This window comes from Antedon mediterranea, chromosome 4 (assembly GCF_964355755.1).
Source record: "Antedon mediterranea chromosome 4, ecAntMedi1.1, whole genome shotgun sequence".
Taxonomy (NCBI): domain Eukaryota; kingdom Metazoa; phylum Echinodermata; class Crinoidea; order Comatulida; family Antedonidae; genus Antedon; species Antedon mediterranea.
The window spans coordinates 21,200,372-21,221,787 of record NC_092673.1 but is presented as its reverse complement, the minus strand read 5'-3'; the positions used below and the strand labels follow the sequence as shown (position 1 = coordinate 21,221,787).

Below are 21,416 nucleotides of genomic sequence, written 5' to 3'. Positions count from 1 at the left end.
CCCCCCCTCTCTAGTCTTTATGTGTGTCGAGGTGTTCTCTTCAGCACAGCAGCAACGCTCTAGCCTCCTCTCGATCTCTACAACGCTCTAGCCTCGATCTCTACTACATCTAAGGCTAGAGAAGCCTACGCAATACTGTAGCTGAGTTTTTATAATTGTAACTATCAAGGCCTAGGCCTAGGCCTAGGCCTATGCCTAGGCAGGGAAAGAAATAGTTTAGAGCATTTTAGCTCCCTGTTACTAGGCTAGGCATTATAGGAAAACAAGGCTAAATTTATAGCCTAGCCTAGCCTACCTAGACCTATTGGACCTATTATTATTAATACTGTATTTTAAATATAATTGATATAAATAAGAAGCCTCCTTTCCGACCTAGCTAGGCCTAGCTACTAGTAGCTAGCCTAGGCTAATACTAGTAGTAGGCCTAGGCTAGCCTACCCTAGTAGTAGTAGCTAGCTAGCCTAGGCCTACTACTCAAGCTAGCCCTAGCTATTTAGGCCTTTATAGTTAGCTAGTGGTAGGGGTTTACGATGAAATCGGTCGCGTTTGAAATCGGTCGCGATAAAATCAACTTCCGGTATTTTGTATGGCGCGCCGCTAGAGCTATACGTTTGAAATCGGTCGCGTTTGAAATCGGTCGCGCTATTTTTTATGGAGCGAGATGCATGCTAGCGGGATAATCATTTTCTTCGTTTATATAGTCTAGATTTAATTGATATTTTTTAGGAACTAGATTATTTATGTGGATATTTTTTATTTTGGTTAATAAATGTTTATTATCAATCATTTTATTTTATTACACAGGTCTCAGAGAAGAAGGACTACGTGCTTTTCAAAATGGCCATTTCTAAACACGTTTAAATATTTTATTAGGCATATAATAATTTACCTCTATTTTATTATGTACTGTAATTAATATATATAGAGAATATACGTCTGTGTCTTTTATTATGCAAACCATTACGTAAAAGAGAACAATTTATTTAAAAACAATAATTGTAAGCCAGCATATCCATTTTTGTGGCAGATAATATCCATGTCGTTAAAAACTTACTATTATTGGATCACCTAATTTTAATTTCTATTTTATTTATGTCCGTACGTTATGTAGGATAATATTAAGTATAGGCCTATAATGATTATTGTTGAGACAAATCACGTGTATATTTTTATTACTAATGTTTAGGCCTAAAATATTTTCTAGTAAAAAATGATTATTATATGCGGATCGTTTAAAGGCGAGTTACTGAAATAAACCCCGAAATATGCCATATCGTGGATGCACCTTCTATGATCGTGCAGACGTTAACTGCACGTTATTTTGCTGACGGGGATTCCCTTTAAAAAAAACACGCACTAGTGTGTCAAATCATGGACAAAACACGTACGATCGTTGTCCATGGCCATGTAAAGATGACGTATACTACTAGGCCTATTACTAATAACCATACGGTTGAAACATCAATAGGCCTGCACGTGTTTTTGTGAAACCTAGTTCCATTTTGAAACGATGTATATAATACGTATATACGTCGGCGATACTATAGTTTTTAATTTGAATATCTTTTATTTCTTCATTTATAATGATCACTTAATGTAAATAATTAAGTAGGCCTACCAAGTGTCTCATATCCGTACACCGTTCGTAAATCTAAATGTTTAAATATCAGTGCAAGATTACCTCTTTGAGAATCTTGCCCACCTTTATTATCCATCCATTATTATTCTCACATCTAGGCCTATTGTATTTATTTATTTAACAACATATTTATACAGGATAAAACACAATCAAGTAGAAATAAACTTGTTTTGCATTGTGGTCCTGTCCTGTACAGCATAGTCCTACTGTATAGGCCCGGTAGATTGATTTATAACGGCATATTATTTTATTAGTATTATCCTAAAACCATGCTCACGTAAGAGTGGTGGATATCGAACGTAAAAATCATCGTCATACATCATATTTATTGCATAAACCTCGTGGCTGGTATCCACTTGCAGGTATAGAACTAGTTTCGTAATTAACTGTGATACGCAATAGGCGCGCGCGTCTACTTGTTTAATATTAAATCATTTCAACATTTTTAAAACTTTAAACAGTGGCATGCTAATCTTTTTAAAAACTTTTTAAAACGATTTTCTAAACGAACACATTACAATTATTCATTGACACCTGTAGGATAAAATGAAAACACAAATTATTTATAAATAACGAAATAAATATTTATATTTACTGTACTAAAAAAATAATAACGATCAAGGTAAAAGAAATGTTAATAGTATTAGAAATTCTATATTCAAAATAAACTAAAAACATAATAATTAGCGTTTTCATTAAAAATGTATCTAGTGCGTCCCATGCAAAATAGCGCGACCGATTTCAAACGCGACCGATATCATTAAACGTATAGCTCTAGCGGCGCGCCATACAAAATACCGGAAGTTGATTTAATCGCGACCGATTTCAAACGCGACCGATTTCAGACGCGACCGATTTCATCTGACACCGTAGTAGGCCTTCCTAGCCAGCCTGGTAGGCCTACTTGTTGCTGCTGTTCTTGTTTTAAATTATGATTTATTATAAAAAGATCAATAATCTTACCAGAGAAATCATAAACAAATAACTGCATCTGCAAATAACCTAGGCCTAAATTAAAAAATAATCGACCTAAAACTAACCCTTGTGGGTGGACACGCAGCCACATATGTGATGTGATGATGTGCAATCAAAGCTCGTATAGGGATATTATAAACACGAGCATGTGTCTACAATAAAAGTTATTAATTATGATTTACGCATACGCGCATATACCCTGACGCGTTTTTACACGCACAAATAGCATTTCACAGTGTTAACGTTGGTGGCGGTATACTCTCCCGATTTTTTAATTCATTTAGGTTGGAATGTCTGAGTATTGCAATTTACTAACAGTATTAATATTTTATAAGTCAAAGGCTTTTTAAAAGTCTATAAAAATGCAAAAATGTTGTGCTGTACTTCTTCCTGAATAATTGATGATCATTGAAGGCTACTTAACTTTTAAGAGATTAATTAGTTTTGTATAGTTTCCAAGATTGTCACTAGAACCTTTCTTAAATAAAGAGATGACTCTCTCTGGTTTATTTGGCGTGAAAAATCAGGATGATGGTTTGCAGAAAGAAAGCAGGCATCTGCTACTGTAGCTGCCTAGCTAGTAGTAGTAGGGATCCCAGTAGTAGTAGGCCATGATATCTTACTATTACTAGCGTTTCTTGCGCTGGCAAAACCAAAAACATTTCCACTCTAGTCTTAGTAAAAATATACTAAAAAAATAAATTAGGAAGCATGATATTATTCAATTGTATTTATTGTTTCTGGTTGTATTTACAATTTGATGTTATTTTTGTTTACTGCCAGTTAACAAACAATTATCCTATCCTATAATCACAAATGAGATGATAAAAATTTGCCCAAAAATGTTTAAAACTTTGAATGTTAACAAACCATAATAACAATAATAATTTTTTGAACTTTGCTTTATAACAGCGGCACACTTTTAAGTAAAGGTGCGTTAACTTTAAACGACTGACATAGAAAGAAAAATTACAATATTTAACCTTTTTACATTTACACTACATACAAGTTAACATTACGATGAATAAGATTACTTAGTACTATTAACAGCAAACATGAGTTGTTTCAAAATTAAAATGGCATAAAAAACACAGAGCATCAAATAATTATAACAACGAAAAATATTAAATGCGAAAAATGAAATACAGTAATAAAAAAAATAGAGTCTATTGATAAGCAAGGAAAATAAAGTGTTTTTTTCCATGCCCTAGGTACCAATGTCCTGTTAATAAATTGTAAATATTTTGAATGAATTTTACTTGTTTCAAATTGTATTTTAAGAAAAAAATATGAATAACTAAACTAAGAACTATTTACAAGCAACAATACCGTTTCTCCCATGCAGAACTTAATGTTTTACAAAATTTATCAAACAAATTGTATGATTCATTAGAAAGAAAGACATCCTCTCCTCCTAAGATAAAACTTAATTTGTTTTCATCATTTGCGTTTACAAATAATGTCCATGTCATAATCATCACAGAGGGTCAAATCATTTTCTAGTTTTCTTAGTTCTTCTTTTCTAATTTTGTCAAATGCATTACAGTTCAAAACAAAATGCTGAATGTCTTCAAAATCACCATTGTTACATAGTGTGCAAATACCGGTGGTTACATTTGACCACTTGCATGTTGCAAGTGTTTGATCTAGCCTTAAACTTGAAACTGGCACCATAAAAATATACAATATGATCATAGGATCTCACAGAAACAAAAATTATTCAGATTTAAATATCAACACTAATGGCCCGGGGCGTTTATTCGAGGGTTACATAAAAAAGTAAATATTTCTTTCCCAACATAACATATATCAGTAAAAGTTCTGAAGCTTTAGTAACATATATCTAAACTAGATTTAATCTCAACACCAAAATTATACTAAGATTGCTCTATACCACAATGCCAAATTATTCAAGAAATTTATTCAAAGAACATGATATTAAATTATAATTTTATAGATCAAACACCTAATAATAAATTTTTTTTAAAGTTTTCCCTTTCAGGTAGCTAATTTGTGGAATAAACTAGTACAGTAATATAAAATCGACTCCAAGTATATATGAATATACTATGTATATAAGTATATAAATGTATACATTTTTTATTTAAAATTTTTTTTTAGTGATACTCTACCGGTATTTTCATTTATTTATTTACCAAAAATGGTAAGGGACAGCTAAAGAAAAAATATCTCTATGACCCAAAGGCCAGCTGTCCCTTTAAAAATACATATACAAATACATATACAAATAAAAATACATTTAAAAACATGCAAGGGATGCAGAAATTATTTCAAAATATAGTTATAGCACCCATCCCCTGCGTTTTAGGAGATGTCTGTGGGCAGACTTTAATTTTGTTCCTTCTGACAGGACTAGGTCTTTGGCCTGGAATTGTGGGTGGCAAATTTGCACACATTTAATTTTGGGGTGATAATAAACATTTTGTAAATTTCCCAGTTGTTGTGTTTGAGTTTTTGGATTGTAAAAATGTAGTTTTTCTTTGTGCCGTATCACTAAGTCATATGGTGGAGTTACTGGTTTTTTGAAATAATTTCTGCATCCCTTGCATTTTTTAATTCTGTTAGTTATATTTACAAGTTCATATGGTTGCTGCTGTGGTTGTTGTGGTTGATGCTGCTGCGGCTCTTTTTGTTTTTGTTGTGGGTGTTGCTGCTTTCTTTTATGTTGTTGTTGCTGCTGCTGTTCATTTTTGCAGCTGTTGCAAATGAATTTTTTTTCTGATGAAAAGTTTGTTTTTGGCACATCTAAACAATCCTGGTGGTACCATTTGTGACATGTGTCACATGCAACCTAATTTTTAACAAATAAAAATGAAATTTGATTTTATATCTCAAACAGATTTGTGCATTGTACCCTGAATAGTTGATAACAACATTAAAATGAATACATAACGGTTTAAAGACTAAAAGGTAGTACATTTCAAGGGGTAAAAAGACAGGCAGATGAAATAGGGGTATTTATTTAAAAATTACCACCCTCTTGCTCCCCCTTCCCTTCTATCTCTCATATTAGTATGTGGTATTGATAGATGACTTAAGTGATAACTCTTCACAATTATAGCTATAAATATTTTAATATCAAAACCAGAAAAAGAAAACATTTGAAATTAGTAGCATTATTATCATTAAATTCCAAAAAGTGATAATTACGCACCCACTGTGTTGATTTGGGTTTGGGTCTTGTCTCTTCTTCATACAGACCACTTGGTACCTCCTCATTACCACAAAACCGGCAATATGGTGTTAAATTTTCTGAAAGATAAATTCAAAAATTAGGATTTTTTTGTAAATACAAAAAACATTAGGTAGGCATTTTGTCTGACATTTTTGTTACTTTTTTGTTTTTAGTAAAATTTGAAATATCAAGAATATAAAACTATAATTTACCAGATGCCATCAATATCTGTACTCCAATTTCATGCCTGTACTGTAATATAGATGTAGAGTCTGTTGCAAATTTTAAACTTCTACTTTCTATAAAAGCCTCTGCAAACTTAGGAAAAAACAGGTTTAATAACTATTTTATTTTCCAATATTTTATTACCATTATGACAATTACATCTTCCTTATTATTATAATTATTTAATATTACTTTTAGATATTAGTTACCTTGAGTACAAAAATGCCGCAAGAAGAACTGTCCCTCTGTTTGGCATGCACAGATGTGGACACATCCCACCTTTGTGCACTTCCTCCTGGTGCATTGGTGTTAAATCTCATTTTCATGAATTTACTGTGAACGAAACAATACATACAACATTTTATAGATTGGAAAGTCTGATAATTTGTTTATTTATTGATATCCGCACCAACAGTGAACTATTGCCAACATGCTGATTGCCATATTAACTACTCATTAATTTGCATAAACAGACTGAAACAAAAAATGACATCGAACACAGACAAATTATCTTACAGGTTAACTAAGTAATGTCAACTTATGGAAATAAAAAAAATAAAAGAGGAGGTGCCATTTTTTAAATACTATCAATATTGAAAATCATAAAATTTAGTTAATTTAGCAAAACATTTTTAGGCAAAGTTATAATAATTATTAGTATACAGTTGTACATATTTAGATGTTTTTTTCAATAATTCACAGAATGATTTACCTATCATAAACTGTTTTGTCTTACAATCATTTCTATATGATACTACAGCCTGCCAGCCACATTGTAACATCAATACTTACTTCCAATTAGCTTTAATGCTAGTGCATTTTTCCTGCAACTCTCCTAGGGGATTTAGATATAATAGCAGATTCTGCTCTGGGTATCCAATCTGAAATAGTATAATAATTGTTATCAAAACATTCACAGGACTGAAAATAAAATTCTTTAACAAAAGACTTTTGTAATTAACAATCATGAATAAGTTTGAATAAAACCTTCTTACTATAAAAGTCCAATGGCCTGGTTCATGTAACCCACCAATTATGGTATCAAAATTGGAGAAATCAACCTACCATATATAAAAAAAAAGTTAGTCATAATATGACCTAAAAACAGTTTTAAATTTTGTAGCATAGTTCTATTTTTAAAATGTTACTTGAGATTTTAGTACTGTGCAGTAGTAGTGTTTTTTTTAGCATTACTACACAATAGAAAGTTGATAACACAAACTATAGCTTATAAAGAAACCCAAACAGCATCTATCCCTGTTTATTAATTAACTATTTTTCATTGAATAGTTAGTTTAAGAACAAATTGTTTATTGTTGGAAGACCTATAAATTTGTTTGTGCTTTATAAATTATAAACTATCAATAAAGCAGTTTTTTTTATTATCAATAAATGTGTTATTTGTGTCATGATACATACCTTCCTTAAGTGACTTGGTTTGCATGAACCATTAAGAATATCTGTCAAAATGACAGATTCTATCCTTAGTATTTTTTTTTCCTGTAAAAGATAATATGCTATTCACAATTAAGTACACTAAGACTACTGGAACAATGAATGAAACATAATAATTTTAAATACTTTATAAAGAACTATCAAACTTAGAAACACTAAACATTCATTCTATAAATGTGTAATAATATATGTATGGTTGTTAATGAATATTATAATCTATGCTTCTTGGGAATACAGTATAAACACATCTTCAGTAAATTTCAATTCAACCTTTAAAACAACACAGAACCACCACTTACCGTGTTTCGGAGAACTAGTATTTCTAGGAATACGTCAATTACCTGAAAGATTTAAAAGGTGGTTTTAATTTCTGGTGTATTTTTGTTGTTGACTAATTACTGTGTGAAGTTACAGTATTTTTAAGTGGTTTGTTTTTGTACAAAAATTATAGTGAAAAATACATGTCTGTACATGGACAAATACATATTACATTTGAACCTGCACTTTGGACAAGTGTACAATTGTTATGAAAATGTAGGCAGAACATAAATGTCAATATGTTAAGAAATTTACGATATGTTATGATTGCAAGTTTTAGAAAAAAGATGGCAGAAAGAAAAAATAATAGCAAAAAAAAAAAAAATTGACAATTAGAGAGAGCGGATAACCAATAATTAAGTAGTACATGTTTACCTTGTCTGATAGCCAATCTCGAATGGTGGATAGGTCGTTTTTAAAAACCTGAATACCGGATACCTTACTGACTAGGCATTGGTCCAATTGACTTAAATTCCAAGCTGAATCAAGAGCTAAATTTAATATAAGAAAAATTTACTTTACAATATTTAAATTATATCTGAAGGTTAGCTTCATTTTGATACTAATAATTGAATATAGACATTTCTATGCCATTGATAGATTTTAAATTAGCAATTTAACTTGTTTTATAGCACAGTAATTAGTAAATATTGCAGTACCATTCACTTATAATGTTTTGTGTATTTCATAGCTTGTTATTGTTAGCTTCATTACTGTATGTATCACTTTAAACATTCATGCAGTTTGTTAACTTTGGTTTTTAAAACAGTAGTTACCTTTAACAGCCAAATCCTTTGTATAATAACAATTCTGAATAGCTATTGATAATAAATGAAAGTTAATTTTAATTTTTAATAATTCCTGTAATTATATTTTATATTTCATTGATTACCAATATTGAATCATATAAATTAATTCTAACCCATCTTGGTAAGTGAATAAATATAATTATTTAATAAGATATAGGTAAATAGCAAGGCAATTTGTGAGAATCCTCCATAACAGTACTCCAATCCTGTATTATGTACTTACAAGTCTCTTGTTTTATCCAGGACACATCTAGTTTGGCTGCAGAATAATTTATATGATAATAATAAGATGATAATATGAATGCTAGACAACTTTGTTTTTAATATTTGTTACGGTAAGTTGTTTAATGTTTACTGTATTACAAAACACTTTATTCATGATATATACAGTAGTTACATTCTGTATGTTGTCTTATTTCATTACTATTTTTGCAGCCTTTTTTTACGTATTGTTATTTATTCATCGGTTACCAAACAAATTATTCTTATTACATATTAATACATTTCTTATTACGTATTAATAATAAACAATTAGTATACTCACAGCTTTCATCCTTTGTCCAGGATATATCTAGTTCAGCTAGAATAAAAATTTGTCTATTTTACTAATTTTTACATTCACATTTTGCTACAGAAACAACACTTACCCAATAGCTCAAGCAAGGGGAAAGATGGGGATTTAACTTAAGCTGGGGCAATTTGATATACCTTTATATTTACAGCCTATATACCCTGTAGGTCGGCATTAAGTGCTCCCATTGATTTGAAATGGCTTGAGTCGGATGGTCCACTGCTCCCATCCATGTTTTGAACAAATTTTGAACTTATTTATCTAACTTGTATGCTTTATACTTTCTGTATTGTTTGTTGTATCTTTTTCTACGCTGTGCAAACTAAATCAATTCTTTTATCGTTTACAATTATGTACTTACATAGATTTAAAAGTTCATCATCATCAACTAAAAAATGAAAAGTAATTGTTATAATGTATGTAGTACATACTGTTATTATAATATAAACACAAAGTAAAGAAAACCAAATTAGAATGACAAAATAGAAAACATTCACTGCAGAATTTCTAATGGGCACAGAGCGAAATCCCATGCAATATTATCTTACAATTCATAAACTATACATATTTTAACATTTTATCAAGAAGTTATTTTTTTTGCATAACTAAAAACCAGGGCTAACAAAATCGGTCATACACTTTTTTAAATTTTTTTATATAAAGGATAGGACCGCCCTTTAGTTGAATACATTTCAGATTACTTACAATCACTTTCCATTTCATCATCCCCTTCATCTACTGAATAAATAATATAAATAGGTGCATATAAAATTCTAAAATGTAAAACTTTTATCCAAGACAGATGAGAGAAACCAATGTGGTTAATAACACAATTCTTTGGTTTCAACAATGTGGTGATTAACAACAAATCTCAAAAGGGATTTTAATTTAATGCCAAATTCAATACATAACATACATAAAAAAAGGTTTAAAATAATGTATTTTATAAATATAACAACTTACCTGGCTCATGATGTGGTTCTGTAACATCATCTGTTAACAAAAGATAATTATTATAAACTAAATGTAAATAAATGCCATAAAACAACTGTATTTATGAATATAACAACTTACCATCATCTGTTAATAAACAAAGATAATTATTATAAAATTAATTTGCTAAAATAATTAAATGTAAATAAATGCCAGAAAACAACATTAATAATAATGTAGGATCAGTCTAATTACCGAAAACAATAAAAAAAACAACCGAAAACAACAAAAATGGTCAGTCTAATTACCGAAAGCAACCAAACACAAACCGAAAACAACCAAAAACAAAATAAACTAGAAAGCCACTCTGAGAGTGCATACCTCCGCCTACTGTAAAATTCTCCTACATAAGATTTCTCCGGTAAAAAAAAAATATATACTGTATATATTTGTGTGTTCTGATTTAGGCTAATTTAAATACAAGCATATGTATACGAGTTTGGTGTAATGGTTATGTAACAAGCCTTTCAACAATTAACAATAGCTTCAGTTGACTAAGAACAGCAACGCGAAAATCAAACGAGTGAATTTGAAAAGAAATAGGCTTTTTTAAACTACTCGCATCAAAAAATGTGCACATTAAATAAAATTATGTTTTAAAATTACAAATCAGAAATTAGAACTCTTGCCTCTTGTACAAAAATGAAGTTTTTTGGACAAGTAGTTTTCGAGAAAATTCAATTACAGTTTACTTGTTACTTTAAGACTGCTCGCCGGCGTTTGAAAAATTTTGTCCTATCTTTTAACACTAGCAGGTCTGAAAAGTATACTAAAAAGTGGTCCAGAATTGGGACCGTGGTCCGAAATGGTCCCAAAATTTAATGGAATGGTCGTTGACCACATATCTATCTGTACATTCATTTTGGTAAAGACCTTGTAATTACTTTTTGAGTAATCCTGTTAACAAACAAACAAACTGTCTAGACAGACAAACTAACAAACACACGCGATCGATTACATATACCTCCTTGGCGGAGGTAAAAAATGCTAAATACCGAAAACAAATTTGAATAATTTTTTTTTTGTATTGTCGCCCTCTATGTGTCTGTTTGTTTTTCGTTGTTGGTTGTGGAAAGTGGAGATATGGAAATCATATCACATTTATGGAAAGAATCGGAGGGAAAGTCTGTAGCATCAACCTGTGGTATTAAGTCATCAAAATCAGATGATATGGATACTATAGTGGTTGTTTTGTTTTTTCGTACTATAAAAATAGAATTTCAGATCGATAAGTAAACATTTTGAAAATGAAAATAAATTTAGTTTTTCGACATTAAAATGTATGTGTGTCACACAAGGATAAAGTAGGTTTTGTAAAATTAATAACAAACCTTGGTTGTCCAAATCCGAACTAAATAAATTGTTTATGTTTTTTGTTCCTTTTTCGAGATTATTTAGAGAAACCTCAGACTCCGACGAAGAAAATGTAATTGGCGAATTATAGCCGACGTTTTCAATCTTGGCAAATCCAGTGTGTCGTCTTTGCTGTTTACCTTTTTAAAAATATCAAAATATCAAAATATTTGTCATAATGTAATGCAAACTACAAAGTTATGTTAGCCTATATATTTAGGCTATTGCGGGGAGATTTAAAGATAAATAAAATGTTTATGCATTATGCACAATCAGTCATTGAATAGTGTTCTTATATCATGAATATCTGAAATATACTGTACCAGCATTTTATGCAAATTGACCGCACTACCCTCTTATTAATAATAAAACGATTCTTTTGTCGATTTGACTTTTTTATATATGTATATATATAGCATTGTTATTATTTTCAGTAATTTGCCTTCAGATTTATATATATATATATATTATATATATAGGACAATAATCAGATCTGTGTTTTCTAGACACTCTTACAATTATGAAATAAAACATTTATGAATATAACAACTTACCTGGCTCATGGTGTGGTTCTGTAACATCATCTGCTAGAAATAAAGATAATTATTATAAACTTGATTTGCTAAAATAATTAAATGTAAATAAACAAAATTAATAATAATGTATTTATGAATATAACAACTTACCTGGCTCATGGTGTGGTTCTGTAACATCATCTGTTAACAAAAGATAATTATTATAAACTTGATATGCTTAAATAATTAAATAAAAACAAATCCCATAAATCAACGTTAAGAATAATGTATTTATAAATATAACAACTTACCTGGCTCATGACGTGGTTCTGTAACATCATCTGTTAACAAAAGATAATTAGTATAAACTTAATTTGCTGAAATAATTAAATGTAAATAAATGCCAGAAAACAACATTAATAATAATGTATTTATGAATACGACAACTTACCTGGCTCATGATGTGGGTCTGTAACATCATCTGTTAACAAAAGATAATTATTATAAACTTGATTTGCTAAAATAATTAAATATAAATAAATGCCATAAAACAACATTAATAATAATGTATTTATAAATATAACAACTTACCTGGCTCATGATGTGGGTCTGTAACATCATCTGTTAACAAAAGATAATTATTATAAACTTGATTTGCTAAAATAATTAAATGTAAATAAATTCCATAAAAGAACGTTAAGAATAATGTATTTATAAATATAACAACTTACCTGGCTCATGATGTGGTTCTGTAACATCATCTGTTAACAAAAGATAATTATTATAAACTTGATATGCTTAAATAATTAAATTTAAAAAAATCCCATAAATCAACGTTAAGAATAATGTATTTATAAATATAACAACTTACCTGGCTCATGACGTGGTTCTGTAACATCATCTGTTAACAAAAGATAATTAGTATAAACTTAATTTGCTGAAATAATTAAATGTAAATAAATGCCAGAAAACAACATTAATAATAATGTATTTATAAATATAACAACTTACCTGGCTCATGATGTGGTTCTGTAACATCATCTGTTAACAAAAGATAATTATTATAAACTTGATTTGCTGAAATAATTAAATAATAGAAAATCCCATAAATCAACGTTAAGAATAATGTATTTATAAATATAACAACTTACCTGGCTCATGGTGTGGTTCTGTAACATCATCTGTTAAAAAAGAAAAGATAATTATTATAAACTTGATTTGCTGAAATAATTAAATGTAAATAAATGCCATAAAACAACATTAATAATAATGTATTTATAAATATAACAACTTACCTGGCTCATGGTGTGGGTCTGTAACATCATCTGTTAACAAAAGATAATTAGTATAAACTTGATTTGCTGAAATAATTAAATATAAATAAATGCCATAAAACAACATTAATAATAATGTATTTATAAATATAACAACTTACCTGGCTCATGATGTGGTTCTGTAACATCATCTGTTAACAAAAGATAATTAGTATAAACTTGATTTGCTAAAATAATTAAATGTAAATAAATGCCATAAAAGAACGTTGAGAATAATGTATTTATAAATATAACAACTTACCTGGCTCATGATGTGGTTCTGTAACATCATCTGTTAACAAAAGATAATTAGTATAAACTTGATTTGCTAAACTAATTAAATAAAAGAAAATCCCATAAATCAACATTAAGAATAATGTATTTATAAATATAACAACTTACCTGGCTCATGATGTGGTTCTGTAACATCATCTGTTAACAAAAGATAATTATTATAAACTTGATTTGCTGAAATAATTAAATGTAAATAAATGCCATAAAAGAACGTTAAGAATAATGTATTTATAAATATAACAACTTACCTGGCTCATGATGTGGTTCTGTAACATCATCTGTTAACAAAAGATAATTATTATAAACTTGATATGCTTAAATAATTAAATTTAAAAAAATCCATAAATCAACGTTAAGAATAATGTATTTATAAATATAACAACTTACCTGGCTCATGACGTGGTTCTGTAACATCATCTGTTAACAAAAGATAATTAGTATAAACTTAATTTGCTGAAATAATTAAATGTAAATAAATGCCAGAAAACAACATTAATAATAATGTATTTATAAATATAACAACTTACCTGGCTCATGGTGTGGGTCTGTAACATCATCTGTTAACAAAAGATAATTATTATAAACTTGATTTGCTGAAATAATTAAATAATAGAAAATCCCATAAATCAACGTTAAGAATAATGTATTTATAAATATAACAACTTACCTGGCTCATGATGTGGTTCTGTAACATCATCTGTTAAAAAAGAAAGATAATTATTATAAACTTGATTTGCTGAAATAATTAAATGTAAATAAATGCCATAAAACAACATTAAGAATAATGTATTTATAAATATAACAACTTACCTGGCTCATGGTGTGGTTCTGTAACATCATCTGTTAACAAAAGATAATTAGTATAAACTTGATTTGCTAAAATAATTAAATGTAAATAAATGCCATAAAAGAACGTTGAGAATAATGTATTTATAAATATAACAACTTACCTGGCTCATGATGTGGTTCTGTAACATCATCTGTTAACAAAAGATAATTAGTATAAACTTGATTTGCTAAACTAATTAAATAAAAGAAAATCCCATAAATCAACATTAAGAATAATGTATTTATAAATATAACAACTTACCTGGCTCATGACGTGGTTCTTTAACATCATCTGTTAAAAAAGAAAGATAATTAGTATAAACTTGATTTGCTGAAATAATTAAATGTAAATAAATGCCATAAAAGAACGTTGAGAATGATGTATTTATAAATATAACAACTTACCTGGCTCATGATGTGGGTCTGTAACATCATCTGTTAAAAAAAGATAATTAGTATAAACTTGATTTGCTAAAATAATTAAATGTAAATAAATGCCATAAAAGAACGTTGAGAATAATGTATTTATAAATATAACAACTTACCTGGCTCATGGTGTGGTTCTGTAACATCATCTGCTAGAAAAAGATAATTATTTTAAACTTGATTTGCTGAAATAATTAAATGTAAATAAATGCCATAAAAGAACGTTAAGAATAATGTATTTATAAATGTAACAACTTACCTGGCTCATGGTGTGGTTCTGTAACATCTTCTGCTAGAAAAATATAATTATTATAACCTTGATTTGCTGAAATAAAAACATATTGAATACTATACATATGCATGTTAATTTATAGAGACATGTATTTACATTGTCTTCATGACCACAAACAATTCCTATACTATAGATTTAAAAGATGAGTTTAATTCAAATGTTACATTATGTACTTACGTAGATCTTCATCATCATTGTTTTTTGGCTCTTCACAGATACTTTTTTCTGTGTTACTCTCATTGCATATACGGATGTGATCAAGGCTTGTTCTTGATTTCAAAACACTTCCATTTTCATCTTTTAGTGTGACAGTCTTACCTTCAATGGATGCAACAATATAGGGACCACTGAAGTTCGGTTGCAAACGATTTCCTTTAATATTTCGTTTTCTTTGGTTGAATTTTAAAACTTTTGAACCTACTTCAATGGCTGGTTTTTTTAACTTTTTGTCATATTTTGTTTTGTATTGTTTCTGCTTTTTCTTTATATTTTTTAGAACAGCTTTGGTCGTTTCTTTGATGGCATTGCCTCTGTTTTTCACCATTTCTTCATTTGCCTCTGTTATGCACGATAGGTTTGATAACTGTTTTTAGAGATACAAATTTATACATAATATCAGAACACTAATAAATTAAAAATTGCACAATTGTTAATAACGATAATAATTGAAACCATAATTTTATTTCGTCTAGAAATATGGTTGTCAGTAAGGCATTTATGCAAAACATTGATGATGTTTCCTGCCAAATGGCATTCTGCTCAGATGAAGAGAAAATGGATGTAAAAATACATTGGTCCCTACCCACTCTTCATCTTCGTCACTTATCTCAGCTGGTATTTTAGGTTTTCTGTGGTACAGGAGGAAAAATGGACTGTACTCTGTAGTCGTGTGCCAGTTGATATTTAAGGCGAAAACGACTGAATCCAGGTACCTTTCCCAGTCATCTTTTTTTTGATCCATTAATTTACTCAGGCAACTGAAATATAAAACCAACATTTGGATGATGTTATGGAAATTAATGACTATACATATATTTACTGTTTGATAATAGTGGATTTGTTATTGCCATCTGTATACAATTGAGAAGGTTTATAAGATTTTTTTTTCCACACATCCTTACACATCTAGGAATATTGATGTGAACTTTGAACATTATCCGTCATCTTAAATCAAATATAGCGGCCAATATGGGGTCCTTGTTATCCACTTTCTCTGGATGTTACTGGAGTTGGGACTAGTGGCCAAATTTTACTGGTTTGGTGTAAAAGAAAAGTGTTCGGGAGAGTATAATTGAATTTTAAAATAACCGATATTGTACTGGAAATGTTTTATACTTTTAAAAACCAACAATAATAATAATAATAATAATAATAATAATAATAATGTGGCAACCACTCAAGGGCGGGTATTTATTTTAGTTTCAACGTGCTGATTGAATATTATAATTGTAAAGATGCACATACCTCTTTATTTTTTTATTGGTACTTTCATCCAAGCCATTTGATTGTGGATGGTAAGCTGTTGTTTTCCTATGTTGTACCCCCAATATTTTGCAAAGTCTCTCGTTAACCTTCAGTTTTGAAAAACATTAACAATTACATTATTTTCTATTCCCATTTGAAATTCAACGAATTATATATTGTTGTAGAGACGCTTAATATATACTTAACTCATAATGAACTAACCTTATTTACAAACTCTTTTCCGTTGTCGCTTATGATTGATTTAACGGCACCATGTCTGTGGTAAATTTTTACCATGCACTCTGCTACCTCCTCACTTGTTTTTTGCCGAATGACAAAGGCCTCGCACCATTTGGTGTAGTAATCAGTAGCGGTAAATATGTACTTTTTTCCTCCGTCTGATGTTTTATATGGGCCCATTAAATCAATGCCCATCATCTCAAAAGGGCCAGTTACCTGCAGAAACAAAACAATTAAATTTAATTTACAACATATATTTTAAATAATGCTGTTGGTCTGGTAGGGCAGAATTTTTGAAACCTTTAAAAGTAATGTAGTTTTGAGATTCACAATTATACTGTAAAACAAAATTCGTTTTTTAAACTGCAAAACATTTTTTGGCACAAACATGAATGGAAACATACACCCTCAATTAAAAATCAATACTTGGTCAACCAGTATGAGTGAGTTGCCTGGTTTGATTAATAATGTTTTGATGATGATCTTTTTTTTGTAATGAAAAAACCATTCTTAGATCAGAATAAAAATAAACAATAAAGTCATACTGCTATTGGTTGGAGTTCCCTTGAAATTGACTTTAAGCTGTCTCCTTTCTGGCAAGACAAGCAGTTTGTTATCTAGAAGTTAAACAAAATATTTTATTGTTAAGATACATTGTTCTATATATTCTAGCAATTTACATCTCCAAACTTTCATATGATGTCTGACAGCTAAACATTATTTATGTAAATAATTGTTTATTTAAACAAAACTTTCCAATTGTAAATAGACTGAATAAAAGACTGTTACCATAAGAGAAATTGTAATCTTAAAAAAATGTATACCTTCATAAGATTTCAAGCTTACCCATTCATTTATCATTAGTGTTTGGCCTGGCCAGTAAAAACGTGCACACACCATCTTTTGTGTTTTGTTTCGGCCTAGATGCCCCCCTGTTGGTATGTCGTGTACCTGTCTCAAGACTTCTTTTGCTTCTTCTTTTGTTTTTATGCATTTGACAACTCTTCCATCCTTTATTTTTCGGTGAAGGATTTTTCCTAGATTTAATAAAAATATAATTATGAATAATGATTAATATTGATATCAAATTGTATTTATTTTATTGTAGATTACAAAAAGGAAAAACAAAACAAGAATTAAAGAAGTATTTAAAACAATGAAGAATGGAGTCAGCGTTGATAACACAAGTTCTATAATACTACTAATTTGTAATAACAAAACAAAACTGTATAGTCATTTACCTTTGAAGAGTATTTGTTTACTCTTAGATTTTTGCCTACAAATTGATATTTATTTTTGAATTATTTATAATCTGTATTATAAGAGAAATAGTTTTTACAGTTGTTCGCAACCTCCCTGTAGTTGGGGATGGTGTGAATTAGTAGTAAATGTTTATATACCTTGTATAACAAAATTCAGGCATTTTCTTCTGATCCTCCGTTTATCCTCTTTGGAACATCCCTCTGGATAACTAGAATTACTCAGGTAATTATATACCTTGTCATATTCTTCTTCCATAGTTTTACAACCTAAACATTTACTTTGGAGATGGGCAAAATTGTTTACTTTTAAAAAAAATGTTTTTTAAATGTTTGTATTTAATTTATAGGCACTGTAACTAAGGCCCAGTTTTAAATAGAAAGTAACCGCTTAATAATTGTGTAAATAAATTTCACCAAAGTAATTAATTTGTATCAAGACTTATTGAAACCTATTGTCTTCATGGACACAATTTTAATTTAACCAAATATATTTTATTATTTTTTTTACAGGCATATATTAATTTTGCTTAAAATTGTCTGCAATAATGTGTAAAACGTTTATCCGGTTGATAGTTTAAATGATAATAAAATTGATTTAATGAGCGGATACTCAAATTCTATATTATTTTGTGTAACGATACATCATTCTATTCATGTGTTATGATCAAGCATATGCTTATTCATGTAAACACCCTGGTTATATGTTATAAGTATTTTATCTACTACTAGAATAGTACCAACTGACAAACCAACACGTGTCTAGTCTAGTATGAACCAAACGATGTATTCAATTCAATTCAAAACTTTATTTATTCTCGAAATGCAATTTAACAGTAATGATAATTCAATTGGCTAGGTTGATAATTTTTTTTTTTATTTATATGTAATCACAGTATGTCACAAGACCTATTTACAAGAACATATTACTTACAGAAATATGCTTACAAAAAGATCGTTTTTCAACAAGTTCTAGGAGAAATGTATACATTCATACAGCTAATTAATTATGTAAAAAAAAATTATCAACCTAGCCAATTGAATTATCATGCTGGAAATTTATTTACTACAGTATATAATGAGAGGTACTCATGCCTACCTTGTTGATGTTAAACTTGAAAAAATGTATCTAGATTCAGCTGATCAGACAGCAAAACAGTTTTAACAATTACGGTTTCGTTCTTTTATTGCTTCCAGGATACTTTCTATTAACCAATAGGATTTCACTAAATTCATTACTATCCACCAATAGGATACCAATCAACATTTGTATGCAAAATAATTTCTAACTTTGTTATTAAACTTCTGTTATTATTTTTAACCAATAAGATTGTGATTATAGTGAACCAATACCCAATCATCATTCAGATATTTTTGGAGTGATCTGTTTTGCCTGGCAGCCTGGTCCATCAAGTACTGCACAGTGTACTCTTCAGTGATGACATTTTAAATAGAATTCTTGCACCATTCAAAGTAATGAATATACTCATAATAATTTCAAACACAATTGGTGGTACAATAACTCAACTTAAATACTGCACCATGTAGTTTTGTCAATAGAACAACACCGTAAGAGTATACTAGTAGTACTAGGCTATTTGGATTTCTGTCAATAAACACCCACTGAACTAATTGATTATGACAAAATAATGATGAATACCAATTCAGAACTTATTTAGGGGCGTTGTAAATTTTCGATAGGACATGAAAACGTACCTACCCCCCTCCCCCTCTCCATTTTCTATGATATTCTGATTTAAAACCAATTTTTTTTGTATTGATAATTGACATAGTGTTGAGAACTGATCGATTATGAAAAAATAATGATGAATATCGATTCAGAACTTCTTTAAACAAAGGGATTTCATTCCTTCACAGGGGGGTTGAAAATTTTAGATAGGCCATGAAAACGAACCCCCTCCAATTTCTATGATATTCTGATGTAAAACCAAATTCATTTTGTATTGATAATTGACATAGTGTTGAGAACTGATCGATTATGAAAAAATAATGATGAATATTGATTCAGAACTTCTTTAAACAGAGGGGGGTCATTCTTTCACAGGGGGGTTGACAATTTTAGATAGGCCATGAAAACGAACCCCCTCCAATTTCTGTGATAATCGCATTTAAAACCAATTTTTTTTGTATTGATAATTGACATAGTGTTGAGAACTGATAGATTATGAAAAAATAATGATGAATATCGATTCAGAACTTCTTTAAACAAAGGGGGGTCATTCCTTCACAGGGGGGTTGAAATTTTTAGATAGGCCATGAAAACGAACCCCCTCCGATCCAATTTCTATGATATTCTGATGTAAAACCAAATTCATTTTGTATTGATAATTCACATAGTGTTGAGAACTGATCGATTATGAAAAAATAATGATGAATATTGATTCAGAACTTCTTTAAACAGAGGGGGTTCATTCTTTCACAGGGGGGTTGAACATTTCGTTTCGTTTATTAAACAATTCTCTACGCATACATAAAAATACAAGATGTTACATATTAAAATGCATGTGCAGAAGTGAGCCAAGATAAGTTTTTTTTTAAACAAACATTTTAGATTGTGTAATGTGATGTAGTTTAAAATTTTCAATATTATAAAATGTAACAACTGTATACTGACAGTACCGGTGACCTGCAATATTACTAGCTGATTGACCAGTTGTTTATTTAAAAGAAAAAAATATTTTCAAAAGAATGAAGTCTACCAACCCCTCGACCTTTAACATCATAAAACAATTTAAGAATGACAGATTTTGGATTAGATATTTTAAGCCATTAATCAACCTTAAGAAGTAGGCCTATCTGGTTATATGCTGTGGAAAGAACCCGCCCCCCCTCCAATTTCTGTGATAATCGCATTTAAAACCAATTTTTTTTTGTTTTGATAATTGACATAGTGTTGAGAAGTGATCGATTATGAGAAAATAATGATGAATATCGATTCAGAACTTCTTTAAACAAAGGGGGGGAGGGGGTCATTCCTTCACAGGGGGGTTGGAAATTTTAGATAGGCCATGAAAACGAACCCCCTCCAATTTCTATGATATTCTGATGTAAAACCAAATTCATTTTGTATTGATAATTGACATAGTGTTGAGAACTGATCGATAATGAAAAAATAATGATGAATATTGATTCAGAACTTCTTTAAACAAAGGGGGGTCATTCTTTCACAGGGGGGGTTGGAAATTTTAGATAGGCCATGAAAACGAACCCCCCTCCAATTTCTATGATAT

The 21,416-nt window shown here is 29.6% G+C and overlaps 2 long non-coding RNA genes across 2 annotated transcripts; one reads left to right on the top strand and one right to left on the bottom strand.

Annotated features, from left to right (window-relative positions):
• Nucleotides 1-31: 31 nt before the first annotated feature.
• On the top strand, nt 32-19,634 carry LOC140046892 (uncharacterized). Its single transcript, XR_011844879.1, has 5 exons — nt 32-157; nt 8,861-8,952; nt 15,699-15,776; nt 15,895-16,130; nt 18,015-19,634. It is a non-coding gene; the product is annotated as an uncharacterized lncRNA (long non-coding RNA).
• Nucleotides 15,698-17,045, bottom strand: LOC140046893 (uncharacterized). The gene is made up of 3 exons (XR_011844880.1): nt 16,889-17,045; nt 16,667-16,773; nt 15,698-15,785 (listed from the first exon to the last, which is right to left on the bottom strand). It is a non-coding gene; the product is annotated as an uncharacterized lncRNA (long non-coding RNA).
• Nucleotides 19,635-21,416: the final 1,782 nt, after the last annotated feature.